The sequence below is a fragment of the Nomascus leucogenys genome, chromosome 16 (genome assembly GCF_006542625.1).
Source record: "Nomascus leucogenys isolate Asia chromosome 16, Asia_NLE_v1, whole genome shotgun sequence".
In the NCBI taxonomy this organism is placed as follows: Eukaryota; Metazoa; Chordata; class Mammalia; order Primates; family Hylobatidae; genus Nomascus; species Nomascus leucogenys.
Window position 1 is genome coordinate 1,659,981 of NC_044396.1, and position 13,259 is coordinate 1,673,239.

Consider the following 13,259-nt stretch of genomic DNA (forward strand, 5'->3'; position numbering starts at 1 on the left):
ATCGTATATTGCTTTGTGACAATGCTCATATGTTGTTTAAAGCATAACCTTATCTAGCATTTTATATTTCTATTTCTCTCTTCAACTTGACTGTAAAGTCTTTGAGGGCAAATATCCAGTGTTTTACTTCTGTGAGTGTTTCACAGTGCTGAATCCACAGAAAGTCCTTAATGAAAAGGATGGAGAAAGGAAAAGGAAGGAGCGAGAAGATGGTGTGACAATTTCAGGCAGAATAGATACCCCTTCGAGAGGGCCTCATTGAGACTTCAGGGGATTTTATTTAATAAGGAAACCTCTTATTCAACACTTGATTTAAAATAAAGAAGGGGAATAAACTGAGTATAGCTTTCTACTTATGAACAGACAAGGCTTATAAATGTCTAGCTTCCAAATGCATTACCCTATACAGGAGTGTGAGTTCATCTTTTAAGCCTTAGGATCAGGTTAATACACATTCTATCAGCCACCTTTGGGCGAGATGGATTAGTTTCATCTCCACTCCACATGTGAAGAAGGAGGCAACTCCTGTCCGTGGTAATTTCTGCGTGAGCCTAGGGGACCACTCAGCAACTGTAGGATCTCCTTGCTGTCTACCTGCCCCAGACTCTGACATTGGGTGCATTTGGATGTGGGCCAATGCCAGGGTCAGGGGAAGGTAGATAGCAAGGACTAGGGAAGTCTTGCCACAAAAGTTTCATCAGGAACACTTTGGCCAGGCTTAGCATTTAAATTCTCAAGCTCCAAGCTCTCTCCTGAATTAACATTAGGCAAATAGGCTCCTCTATCTGAAGGTGCTACTTAAAAGTTTGTTAAGTTGGGGCACTTCTGTACTAATAAATATTAACCCTTACTCTTCAAGAGAATCTTTAGAATTCAGTCTGACCTTGATCCTGGGTTACATTAGACTGAAAATACAAAACCAAACATTTGCACCTGTACTGCTAATTATCTGTCTCTTAAAGAACTAGGTCTTGAAGGAAGATTTTTATCCTAATCTTCAACTCCCAGCTCCTTGCAATCTTTGTAATCTTTACTTCCTTCCATTTACTCCCTACTAATTGCCCTATGAATAGAGCGATCATATAATTAATTGTTCGAACCAGGAGACCTTGAAGTTTTATGTTTTTGTTTGGGATTTTTAGGTTTTTGGTGTTGGCTTTTTTTTTTTTTTTTGCAATTTTAAAAATTGAGATTTAATTTACATAAAATTCACCATTCTAAAATGTACAATTAAATGGTTTTTAGTATATTTTGTGTTTTACAACCTTCACTTCTATCTAGCTCTAAAACATTTTCATCATCACTAGAGGAGACCCCACACACATTAAGCCGTCACTCCCCATTCTCTTTTCCCCCAGGCCCTCGAAACCACAGAGATACTTTTGTTTTGTATGGATTTGCCCATTCTGAACATTTCACATAAACGGAATCACACAACATGAGCCACTGTGCCCAGTCTTGTTATTTTCTCTTTTTTTGATATTAGTTATCCTCATGGGTGTGACATGGTATCTTGTAGTTTTGATTTGCATTCCGTAATGATTAGTGGTGTTAAACATCTTTTAACATGCTCATTGGCCACTTGTATATTTCTTTGGAGAACTGTCTATTACAATATTTAACAGTCCAGGTGAAGTGGCTCACGCCTGTAATCCCAGCACTTTGGCGGCCAAGGTGGGCAGATCACTCGATCCCAGGAGTTTGAGACCAGCCTGGGCAACATGGTGAAACCCCATGTCTACAAAAATTACAAAAAATTAGCCTGGAATGGTGGCATGTGCCTATAGTCCCAGATACTTGGAAGGCTGAGGTGGGAGGATCACCTGAGCCTGGGAGACAGAGGTTGCAGTGAGTTGTGATGGTGACACTGCATTCCAGCCTGGGCAACAAAGTGAGAGCCTGTCTCAAAAACAAACAAACAAACAAACAAACACCTTATTTGCCCATTTTAAAAGTGAGTTGTCTTTTTATTGTTGAGTTGTAAGAGTTCTTTATATATTACAGACACTTTAACCTGGTGTATGAATTGCAAATATTTTCTTCAGGATATTTATAAGTGAAGGGAGAGAACTGTTAATACTTGCTCAGAGAATACAGACATACTGAGACAGTTTCAAGCAAAACAGGACATATGATCAACCTACCTGTGGAGGATCGTGATCCAGCAGGTTGAAGGATAAATGTTTTTTCAATTTTAATGGGACAGTCTATCTAAATAATCAAACATAGTCAATCGAACCAAGTACCCTCTCTGCATTATCTGCAGTGCTAGATGCTGTGGAAGGGAATCTAAAAAAAACAAAAGTTTAAAATATTTGTGAGTGCTTAAGCAACTTTAAGGTCAAGATTGAAGGACAGAAGAAACACACACATTATAAATGAAAGGATTTGTGTCCTACAGTGGCTTAGAAGAAGAGATAAGTGTTAGGATACTTAGAGAAATTCTAGCTCTTTTTCTTTTCGTTTCCTCCTTTTTTCTTTTTTTTTTTTTTTTGTCTCACTCTGTCATCCAGGCTGGAGTGCAGTGGGGTGATCACGGCTCACTGCAGCCTCTGCCTCCCAGGCTAAAGTGACCCTCCTGCCTCCCGAGTAGCTGGGACTACGGGTGTGTGCTGCCATGCCTGGCTAATTTGTTTTTTTTTTTTTTTTTTTTTTTGAGACGGAGTCTCGTTCTGTCCCCCAGACCGGAGCACAGTGGCGCCATCTCGGCTCACTGCAAGCTCCGCCTCCCGGGTTCACGCCATTCTCCTGCCTCAGGCTCCCTAGTAGCTGGGACTACAGGCGCCCGCCACCACGCCCGGCTAATATTTTTGTATTTTTTGTAGAGACAGGCTTTCACCATGTTACCCAGACTGGTCTTCAACTCCTGGGCTCAAGTGATCCGCCCTACTCAGCTCCCAAAGTGCTGGGATTACAGGCATGAGCCACTGTGCCCAGCCAGTTCTAGCCTTAAAGAACAGGTAGCACTGTAACTAAGAGAATTCTTGTTTTGAAAAGGAAGTGAGTTGGCCAGGCACAGTGGTTCATGCCTGTAATCCCAGCACTTTGGGAGGCCAAGGTGGGTGGATAACCTGAAGTCAAGAGTTCGAGACTAGCCTGGCCCTCGTCTCTACTAAAAATACAAAACGTACCCAGGAATGGTAGCACATCCCTGTAATCCCAGCTACTCAGGAGGCTGAGGCAGGGGAATCGCTTGAACCCAGGAAGCGGAGGTTGCAGTGAGCTAAGATTGTACCATTGCACTCCAGCCTGGGCAACAAGACTGAGACTCCATCTCAAAAAAAAAAAAAGAATAAAAAGCAGTGAGTTACTTCATCTGTTCAGGCTGCTTTAACAAAAGTACCATACACTGGGTAGTTTATAAACAACAGAAATTTATTGCTCACAGTTCCGGAGGCTGGAAAGTCCAAGATCAAGTTACCGGCAAATTCAGTGTCTGGTGAGGGCCCGCTTCCTGATTCAGAGATGGTGCCTTCTTGCTATATCTTCACATGGTAAAAGGTGCTAGTTAGTGTTCAGGGGTCTCCTTTATAAGGACCCTAATCCCATTCACATGAATGGAGCCTTAATGACCTAATCACCTCCCGCATGCCCCACCTTCTGATACTATCAACATTAAGGGTTAGTTTTGAACATATGAATTTGTTCAAGTCGTAATAGTTACTGAGAGCTCTAGCTCATGTGTATGACATGTGCTAGGGAGTCCAGAAGGGCAGAGCACCCTTGTGTGCTCCTATGCTGAGAGAAGGAACGAAAAATAAGGGCTGTGTTTCACACAATGGTTTTGTTCTTCTCTTTCCAGCCTCTTACGTTATCACCCCATTAGAGCAAGGAGAAAGGTTTCTAAAAATAAAAAAAAGGTATATATTATTCCACATTCCTGCTTTTGAAGAACACAGCGGCCATTCAGAGCACATTGATTCAATTCTGTTGCTACTTCGTTGCATTTCATACTGTCCCAACCGGAAATTAGCCCTTAATTTGTACTTGCCTAAAAGCACTTACACTTTTATTGTTAGAGATTGACATCGATGCTTTCTAATAAATAAGTCAACTTTGTGAGGACAGGTGCTTTCCTGTTCTCTGGTCTAGTCCCATGTGAGGGTCTTGGATCTGCCCCTGCAGACCTCCTGTTCACTCTGCTCTCTGCCTTTGCTCTCTGGCTGCTGCCCACACAGACTCAGCCAGTGAGCTCAGGTCTCTGCAGATGCTGGCTGAGTTCAGTCAGTGGGGATCCCTGGGTAGAGACTGGAGGAGGGAAGAAGGGTAAGATCACAGTGTTAGTTCACCTGGCTCCTTTTCTGTAAGGTTCCCTGATCCTGCCAGCTCTCTCCCTGGTCGTGTTCCTTTGCTCTCTCCCTCTCCTTCAGGACCTACAAGGGGTGACAGTTTTGCTGGTGCTAGCCTTGAGTTCCTGCATAATCCTGCTTTACCCACACCTTTGAAATTAATCCCTTTTGTAAATAAAATCCCTCTGGATTATCGTAATTTGAATGTGCCGTCTGTTTACTCTTGGGGCCGTAACTGATATAAACCCTCATAGTGCCCAAAACTTTAGAAGGTGCTTAACAAGTATTTGTGGAATAATTAATAAATGCATAAATGAGAGCAGATGCTTCTATTTCGTCTTGTTTTCCTTGACAATTACCTGGTTAGAGAAGAGATTTTTGATAAGGGACATGAAACTTGTAAATTTTCAGTTTACACTTAATGTATAAGTTGACTTCATTTTGAGAAATCTATTTTTAATTTAAAGTTTAAGGTAGGCTGGGTGCTGTGGTTCACGCCTGTAATTTCAGGGCTTTGGGAGACTGAGGCGGGAGGATTGCTTAAGGCCAGGAGTTTGAGACCAGCCTGGACAATGTAGTAAGACCCTATCTCTAAAAAAAAATTTTTTTAATCAGCTGAGCATGGTGTTGTGGCACCTGTGTCTCAGCTGCTCAGGAGACTAAGGTGGGAGGATCTCTTGAGTCCAGGAAATCAAGGCTGCAGTGAGCTGCGATTGCACCACTGCACTCCAGCCTGGTTGACAGAGCAAGACCCTGTCTCTTAAAAAAAAAAAAAAAAAAATAGCCAGGCAACAAGTCTCATTGTATGATAATTTTGCCTTATTTTGTCACCACAATAATTAAGTATATTCTTTTCTGTGCACTAAGCAAAAACATGTAAGACTGGAAGCAAGGGACATTTTAACATTTTTTTCTAAATCATGCGATGTAAGTGGTGTGTGTTTCTGTTTAGTATCAAAGGAAAAAAGAAAAATGTAGTTTTTTTCCTTATTTCAAAAACATCATACTTTTTCTTGCAATTGTTTTCTTAGTCATGATGCCAATTTCTACCTTTGCCAATTGTCACACCGAATGCTTCTGATCACAGGGCAGTAGTTCAGAAAAAGCCCTGGGGTATAGTACACTAAATTTTAACTTTAGTCTTACCTCTTTCAATTTTGACTGCTCTTTGTTCACTCTGATTTGTTTGGTTTGTTTTGCTTGTGGTATGTGTGTCTGTGTGCACACACATATTTTCAACATGGCCATGCTACAGAGAAAGGCATTTCTTACCTTCCAGCATACTTATAAAAATATTACCGGCTTTCTCACAGAAGCAAGATCTCCATAGCTACCTGCCCTACAAAGATCAATAAAACTTTCTTTTTGCTTTCATAAGTCATTTCCTCAGCCCTCTAATTTTCTTGAGGACAAGAAGGAAAAAAAAAATTAGCATTAGCCTCCATTTTATCCCTTTGTTCAGGAGACTTTATAAGCTCCAAGAAAAAAAAAGTCTATTAGAAATAACAACTACACCTATGCAGATTCCCTTTGTCAAGGAATTTGATTAGAATAAGAATATCAAAGACTGTCAAAGATTAGTAATGGTGAATTAACAGATCGGGGGCTAGGCATGGTGGTTCATGCCTGTAATCCCAGCACTTTGGGAGGCCAAAGCAGGAGGATTGCTTGAGCCCAGGAGTTTGAGACCAGCCTGGGCAATATGGCGAAACCCCATCTCTAAGAAAAGTACAAAAAGTAGCAAGGTGTAGTGTCATGTTCCTATAGTCCTAACGACTCAGGAGACTGAGGTAGGAGGATTACCTGAGCCTGGGAGGTCGAGGCTACAGTGAGCCATGGTGGCGCCACTGCACTCCGGCCTGGATGACAGAGTGAGACCCTGTCTCAGAAAAAGAAAAAAAAGTAGAACAAAGACCTAAGAAATGATGGCCATTTCAGCTAGTGTGGAAATGAAAAATGAAAGTATAGATTAACTATCAACCAGGGATTAGGAGAAAAAAAACTTGTCTCAAAGAAAAAGTCTGTGGAACATCTTTTCGGTGGATTCTAAGTGACTCAGTCACTCTAAGTGAGTCAGTCACATCTCTTGGATGGCGAACGGACTGGACACAATGGGTGTGGCCGCCATTATTTGACTGGACACGATCCCTACTGCCTTCTAAATTGGGAGCTTGCTACATGATCTTTTTGGAAAAGTTTCTTTCAAATTATTGCCTGGGCTTGTCATGGCTTGTCCCAAAGCAGCCAAACAACTGTCTCTGATGTGCTTTTTTGTCCCAATCCAGCTATTGTGTGCTCTGATGGGACAGGGCTGTGCTCCTAAGTCTGGTCTGCATCTTAAGGAAAAATGACAGGGAAAGAGTTTGGAATGCTCTAGCCCACTCAGTGACAATGTGTTAGGGTGTTTTCCTCAAATAAAATGCCATTCTTAATTACATTTTCCTCAAAAAATAATTCTCTGTGATTGCCAAAGAGAAATTCAATCATCTGTATCTTTGTTACTCATTTTCTTGTGGATTCTGTAAAACAGATTATTATCACGGTAGTATGTGTGAATTTTCTATATTGCCTTGATTTCAAGACAAACTGAAATTTTGATTTGGTGATTTTGGCGAAAACATTTCAGGAAGCCTAGAATTGCTGAGCAGGCTCAGATTTAGCTTCCAAGGACAGGACAATCGTGAAGGCTCTGTTGCATTTTGTGCATAGTTTAGGGTGAACATCAAATCTTGAAGTTTCCAGAAGGACAAAGATTGTGTTAAATGGCATCTTTTCTTATCCTTCTCTTTCTTTTTACTCCTTCTCATCTTACTTGTTGAAAAAAAAAAAAACATTTCTTTCAGAAAAATCAATTTAAATGGACTCTCCCATCAGATGGAAAAACTGAGCGAAATTGAAAAATAGCTCAGCTCATTAGAATACTTCCTGGGGACTCTCTGGGGGAAAGGCAGGGAGGGAAAAAATAGGGATTTACAATAAAATTAGGGATGAAAACAAAAACAAAACCTCATTCCAAACTATTATGTAATGATGACCCAGGAATGATGGCAACGAGAGATATAGTCCAAAACTATACAGTAAGTGCCATAATCATTGGCAAAGGAGCTAAGGGAAACAAAAGAAAGAATCACCGCTGAGAATGGGAGGGTTTTTGTGAATGTCTACACCAAGAATCCGTGAAGTTCTGTAACCCTACACTCTTCTACAGTCCTGTGGAAGGTACCTGAGCGGTTAATGTGACTACGAAGCTATCTGAGGCACAAACCAAATTTTAGGCACCCAGCCCTGGAGCCGATAAAGGGGTTGTGGTGGTTTGACTTCAGTGCCCTCCTGCTTCTCCCAGTTTTCCGAGTGAGCCGTCCTCAAATTGAAGTGCCGCTTTAGGCATGAGGAGCAGAAATAGCAATGTGGAGGGGTGGAGACGGCTTGCTCTGAAGAGCTTTTTGTCTGGTGATTCTGTGACTAAAGATAATATTTGTTTATCTTGTATGTTTAACTTGTGTCTTGTAATCCAGAAAGCTGGAAAAAAAAAGTAGAATTACAAGTAAGTTAGTGAACCAACCCAGTATAGGGTATAATTTCTAGGCATGGGAAGGGCAGGAAGAACAAAATCAGCAGTTATGATAGAATGTATTTTTTCTGTGCTCTCTCCAACCCTTCCAGTAGGATAATTTTACAATTAAAGTGCTGATTGCGCAGCAGTGTTTGATGTTGAGTTATGCTGCATTACTCATGGAAGCAACTTTCTTACTTCTTGCATCGTTAAATGATTTTTAAAAAGAAAATAAAACATCAATCAATCAATCAATCAAACACAAAAGTCTTCCGGTGGCACTCCAAGGCTGGGAAGCCCAAGGCTGCAGAACATGGAGAAGGACTTAAAACTTGAACATCCTCCCATCACCAAAACATGATTACAGTAGCTCTGTGAATATACCAGATATTATAATGAGTGTGGAGAGGCCAGAGGCGTGGGGGGTCTTGGGGCAACACGTTTAGGCTTTTAAAGGATAAAAGGCCCAGAAAAATTCCAGGAAGGAGAAACTGTATGTTCTATCACAGCAGCGTATTTTTTTCTCAGTGAGATCAGCTCCTCCTCTTTCTCTCGTTACAGGCTCGGCTCAATATTATTGAAGTAAAGCCAACAGCAAGTTAGCAAACCAGCAGGGGAGCAAATTGATTATACAGTTAACTGTGGAAAAACTGAAATTCTTTATTAAGGGAAAATGAAATACAGTTAATTTATGCTTCAACCGAGCCTTTCCCCACGTGGCATTTACTCTACTGGTTCTTTGACTTTGCTGTGAGGCTGTAACTCAGCCAAAAAATGACAGAAGCTTTACTGATTTAAAAATAAGGCAGGTTTTGAGCTTTTTTTCCCCCCTTGCATGATGATTTTTCCAGCTACAATTACTGTAACTCACTCATTATAGAGGATAACATGGCAGGCAAACAGGCAAGAAAAAAAGTGTGGTAAAACAGTTGGCAGAATGTAAATTGAAAGTCTTTGCCATCTAATTTTAAACAGTATTTATAGACAGCACCCATTGAATACAGCATTCAACGTCTCACACAAAATCTCTGAAGTAGTAGACACATTTGCTGAAGTTGTTAGCAAAACTAGTGGACCCCAATAAGTGAAAGAAATTAATAAAACTCTAAGCTCCAAATTTAAAAGATAGAATCAACGTGAGGTCCATCAATTTCATGTAATTTTGAACTATAAAACCTAATGCTGGAGTGCCCCTTCAGAATTAAAAATAATACTAATGTTTTACACACACAAAGAAAGCTTTCAAAGATCTGCATTCTCTATTCTGTCTTATTAATTCTTACAACAGCCCCAGGTTCAGAGAAATTGCTGTATTATTTTCTAACTTTTTATTTTGAGATAATTATAGATTTTCATACAGTTATAAGAAATAATGCGGGGAGATCCCATATACCCTTTGCCCAGTTTCCCTCAATGACAACGTCTTGCATAATTATAGTACAATATCACCACCGGAAAATTCACACTGATGCGGTCCAGCAATCTTATTCTGTTTTATATGCACTCATTTACATACATGTATGTGTGAAGGGGTGTGTGTATATACTCAGTTCTATGCGATATTTTCACATGCATAGTTTGATGTAACCACCACCAGTGAAGATATGTAATAGTTTCATCACAAAGATCCCACGTGCTACCCTTTTATAGACACAGCCACAGCCACCTCCTTCCTACCCCACTCCCTAACCTCTGGCAACCACTAATCTGTTTTCCATCTCTGTAATTTTGTCATTTCAAGGATGTTATATAAATGGAATCATACAATATATAGCCTTTTGAGATATCCTTGAGATCTATTCAAGTTGTTGTGTATCTCAATAGTTTGACTCTATTAATGCTTAGTAATAGTCCATGATATGAATATAACACAATTTGTTTAGCTATTCACCCATTGAAGGGCATTTGGATTATTTCCACTTTGGGACTATCACGAATAAAACTGCTGTAAACATTTGTTTACAGGTTTGTGTGTGAACATAAGTTTTTATTTCTCTGGAATAAATGCCTAGGACAATTGGTCTGTGTGTGTGCGTGAGTGCATGCTTAGTTCTATACAATTTATCAAATGCTAAGATTCATGTGACCATGACCACAGTCAAAATATATAGTAGTATTCTTTTAGCAATACAAATATAATATTATAGCCAATAATTGTAGCACTTTGGGAGGCGGAGCAGAAAGGATCACTTGAGGCCGAGAGTTCAAAATCAGCGTGGGCAATATAGCAAGATCTCATCTCCACCAAAAAAAACTTTTTTTATTAGCCAGGCATGGTGGCACATGCCTGTAGTCCCAGCTACTCAGGAGGCTAAGGTGGGAGGATCCCTTGAACCCAGAAGTTCAAGGCTGCAGTAAACTATGGTCTGATCACGCCAGTGCACTCCAGCCTGAGCCACAGAGTGAGACTTTGTCTCTAAAAAAAATTTTAGAGACAGATAGAAAAATAGAACAGAGCTACCCTGCAGCATGCTGAATTGGGGCAATTGCTCTGTTTCAATTCAATTGTATTCAAAATATATACAAATATGCAGAAAATCACTGCTGTCTAAAGATAGTGATTCCTGTAAGTTACAGGCATCATAATAAATATATTATACCTAGTATTATTATTATTATTTTGCGACAGGGTCCCACTCTGTCACCCAGGTTGGAGTGCAATGTCATGATCAGACCATGGCTCACTGCAGCCTCAACCTCCTGGGCTCAAGTGATCCTCCCGCCTCAGCCTCCTGAGTAGCTAGGACCACAGGCATGCACCACCACACCCGGCTAATTTTTTAAAACTTTTTGTAGAAATGGAGTGTCACTTTATCGCTCAGGCTGATCTCAAACCCCTGGCCTCAAGCGATCCTATCACCTCAGCCTCCCAAAGTGCTGGGATTACAGGCATGAGCCACCATGCCCAACTATGCCTATTATTTTAGTAAATTTTTATGTCTTTGAGGAAGCCTAAAAGTTTTACATTTACTATGTTTTTGTTAGAAAAAGACTTGTTAAGCTTTTTTGTACAATGGACTGCGTATGGATGCTCACCCGTAAGTGTCTAATTCTGAGTCAATATCACTGCTTTTATTTGGAGGATTCTAAGATAATTAAATGTGAGACATTGGAATCCTATCTCTGATCAAGCTGTGGCTCAGAAGAGGTACAAAAGAGCCATTCCTACCACATGACAGTTAGACTCCTTCTCCAGCAAAAGTGACCTGGGGAGTGATTATTAAAGACTTCAAGACAAAGGAAAAAGCCTTGGTATGTTGGGACTGCAACATTCTAGTGAAAGGTAAGACCCTTTGCATAATCAAATCAGAGGTCAGTAGCTGTTGGCAAAGCCTTGTTACAAGAAAATAAATACTGCTTAGAGGAATTTCACCCTGTGTTTCACAATTAGGCATGTGCTATTTAAGTTAGCAAAATTTTCTAACTTAAGAAGTTTCCCTTTTTGTGCAAATGAAGGTTTTTTCAAGCTAATTATGAGCTAAGAAAACCAGTACTTCAAAAGTATGTGAAAGGTTAATATACAAGAATGGTGACTATTTTTGTCTCCACCGAAGTTATAACAAAGGTGAAAATAAAGTTTCAAATATGTTGCTTGAGGGATTTATGTGTAAATACATCCAAGTAAATACTAAGATAACCTGAGGAAGTTGGTAAATGTTCTTCAGCCCTAGACGTTTACTTCTATACATCTAGAATGGCTTAAAATGGATGTGTGAGCTAGGCCAGTGTGTGCCAACTTTAATGGGAACATTACCTGTGACTGTGACCCTGTTAAATGCAGATTCTCTCAGGGGCTTGAAGACCTGAGAGTCAGTTTGTCTTTCTCTTTCTTTCTTTCTCTCTCTCTTCTTTCTTTCTCTCCTTCTCTCTTTCCTGTTTCTTTCTCTCTCTCTCTTTCCTTTCTTTCTTTTTCTTTTCTTTCTTTTTCTCTTTCTTTCTTTCTTTCTTTCTTTGTCTTTCTTTCTCTTTCTTTCTTTATTTCTCTTTCTTTCTTTCTCTTTCTTTCTTCTTTCTCTCTTTGTTTCTTCTTTCTTTCTTCTCTTTTTCTTTCTTTCCTCTTTCTCTTTCTTCTCTTTCTTTCTTTCTTTTCTTTCTCTTTCTTTCTTTCTTTCCTTTCTTTATTTCTTTCTTTCCCTCTTTCCTCTTTCTTTCTCTTTCTTTCCTTTCTTTCTTTCTTCTTCCTTTTCTCCCACCTGTGACCGTAACCCTGTTAAATGCAGATTCTCTCAGGGGCCTGAAGACCTGAGAGTCAGTTTGTCTTTCTCTTTCTTTCTTTCTTTCTCTCTCTCTTCTTTCTTTCTCTCCTTCTCTCTTTCCTGTTTCTTTCTCTCTCTCTCTTTCCTTTCTTTCTTTTTCTTTTCTTTCTTTCTTTCTTTCTTTCTTCTTTCTTTTCTCCCACCTGTGACCATGACCCTGTTAAATGCAGATTCTCTCAGGGGCCTGAAGACCTGAGAGGCTTGCTTGCTTGCTTGCTTTCTCTCTCGCTTCTTTCTTTTCTTTCTCTCTTTCTTTCCTTTCTTCTCTTTTTCTTTCTTCTTCTCTTTCTTTCTTTCCTTTCTTTTTTCTTGCTTTCTTTCTCTTCTCCCTCTTTCTTCTTTCTCTCTCCCTCTTTTCTTCCTTTCTTTCTCTTTCTTCTTTCTCTCTCTTCTTTCTTTTCTTTCTTTTTCTATCTCTGTCTTTCTCCCTTCCTCTTTCTCTCTTTCTTTTCTTTCCTTTCTTTTCTTCCTTTTTAAATTTCTTTCCTTTTTTCTCTTCCCCCTTTCTCTCTTTCTTTCTTTCCTTCCTTCCTTCCTTTTTCTTTCTTTCTTTCTTTCTTTCTTTCTTCTTCATTTTCTCCCACGTGTGACCATGACCCTGTTAAATGCAGATTCTGTCAGGGGCCTGAAGACCTGAGGGTCTTTCTTTTTTCTTTCTTTATTTCTTTCTTTCTTTCTTTCTTTCTCTCTCTCTTTTCTTTCTTTCTCTTTCTTTCCTCTTTCTCTCTTTCCTTTCTTCTTTCTTTCTCTTTCTTTTCTTTCTCTTTCTTTCTTTCCTTTTTTATTTCTTTCCTTTCTTTCTATCTTTCCTCTTTCTTTCTCTCTCCCTTTTTCTTTTCTTTTCTCTTTTCTCTTTTCTTTCTCTCTTTTCTTTTCTTTCTTTCTTTCTTCTTCCTTTTCTCCCACCTGTGACCACGACCCTGTTAAATACAGATTCTCTCAGGGTCCTGAAGACCTGAGATTCTTTCTTTCTTTCTTTCTTTCTTTCTTTCTTTCTCTCTTTCTCTCTTTCCTCTTTCTTTCTTGCTCTCTTTCTTTCCTTTCTTCCTTTCTTTCCTCTTTCTCTCTTTCTTTTCTTTCTTTCTCTCTCTCCCTCTTTCTTTTCTCTCTCTCCTTTCTTTCTCTCTCTTTCTTTCTTTCTTTCTTTCTTTCTTTCTTTCT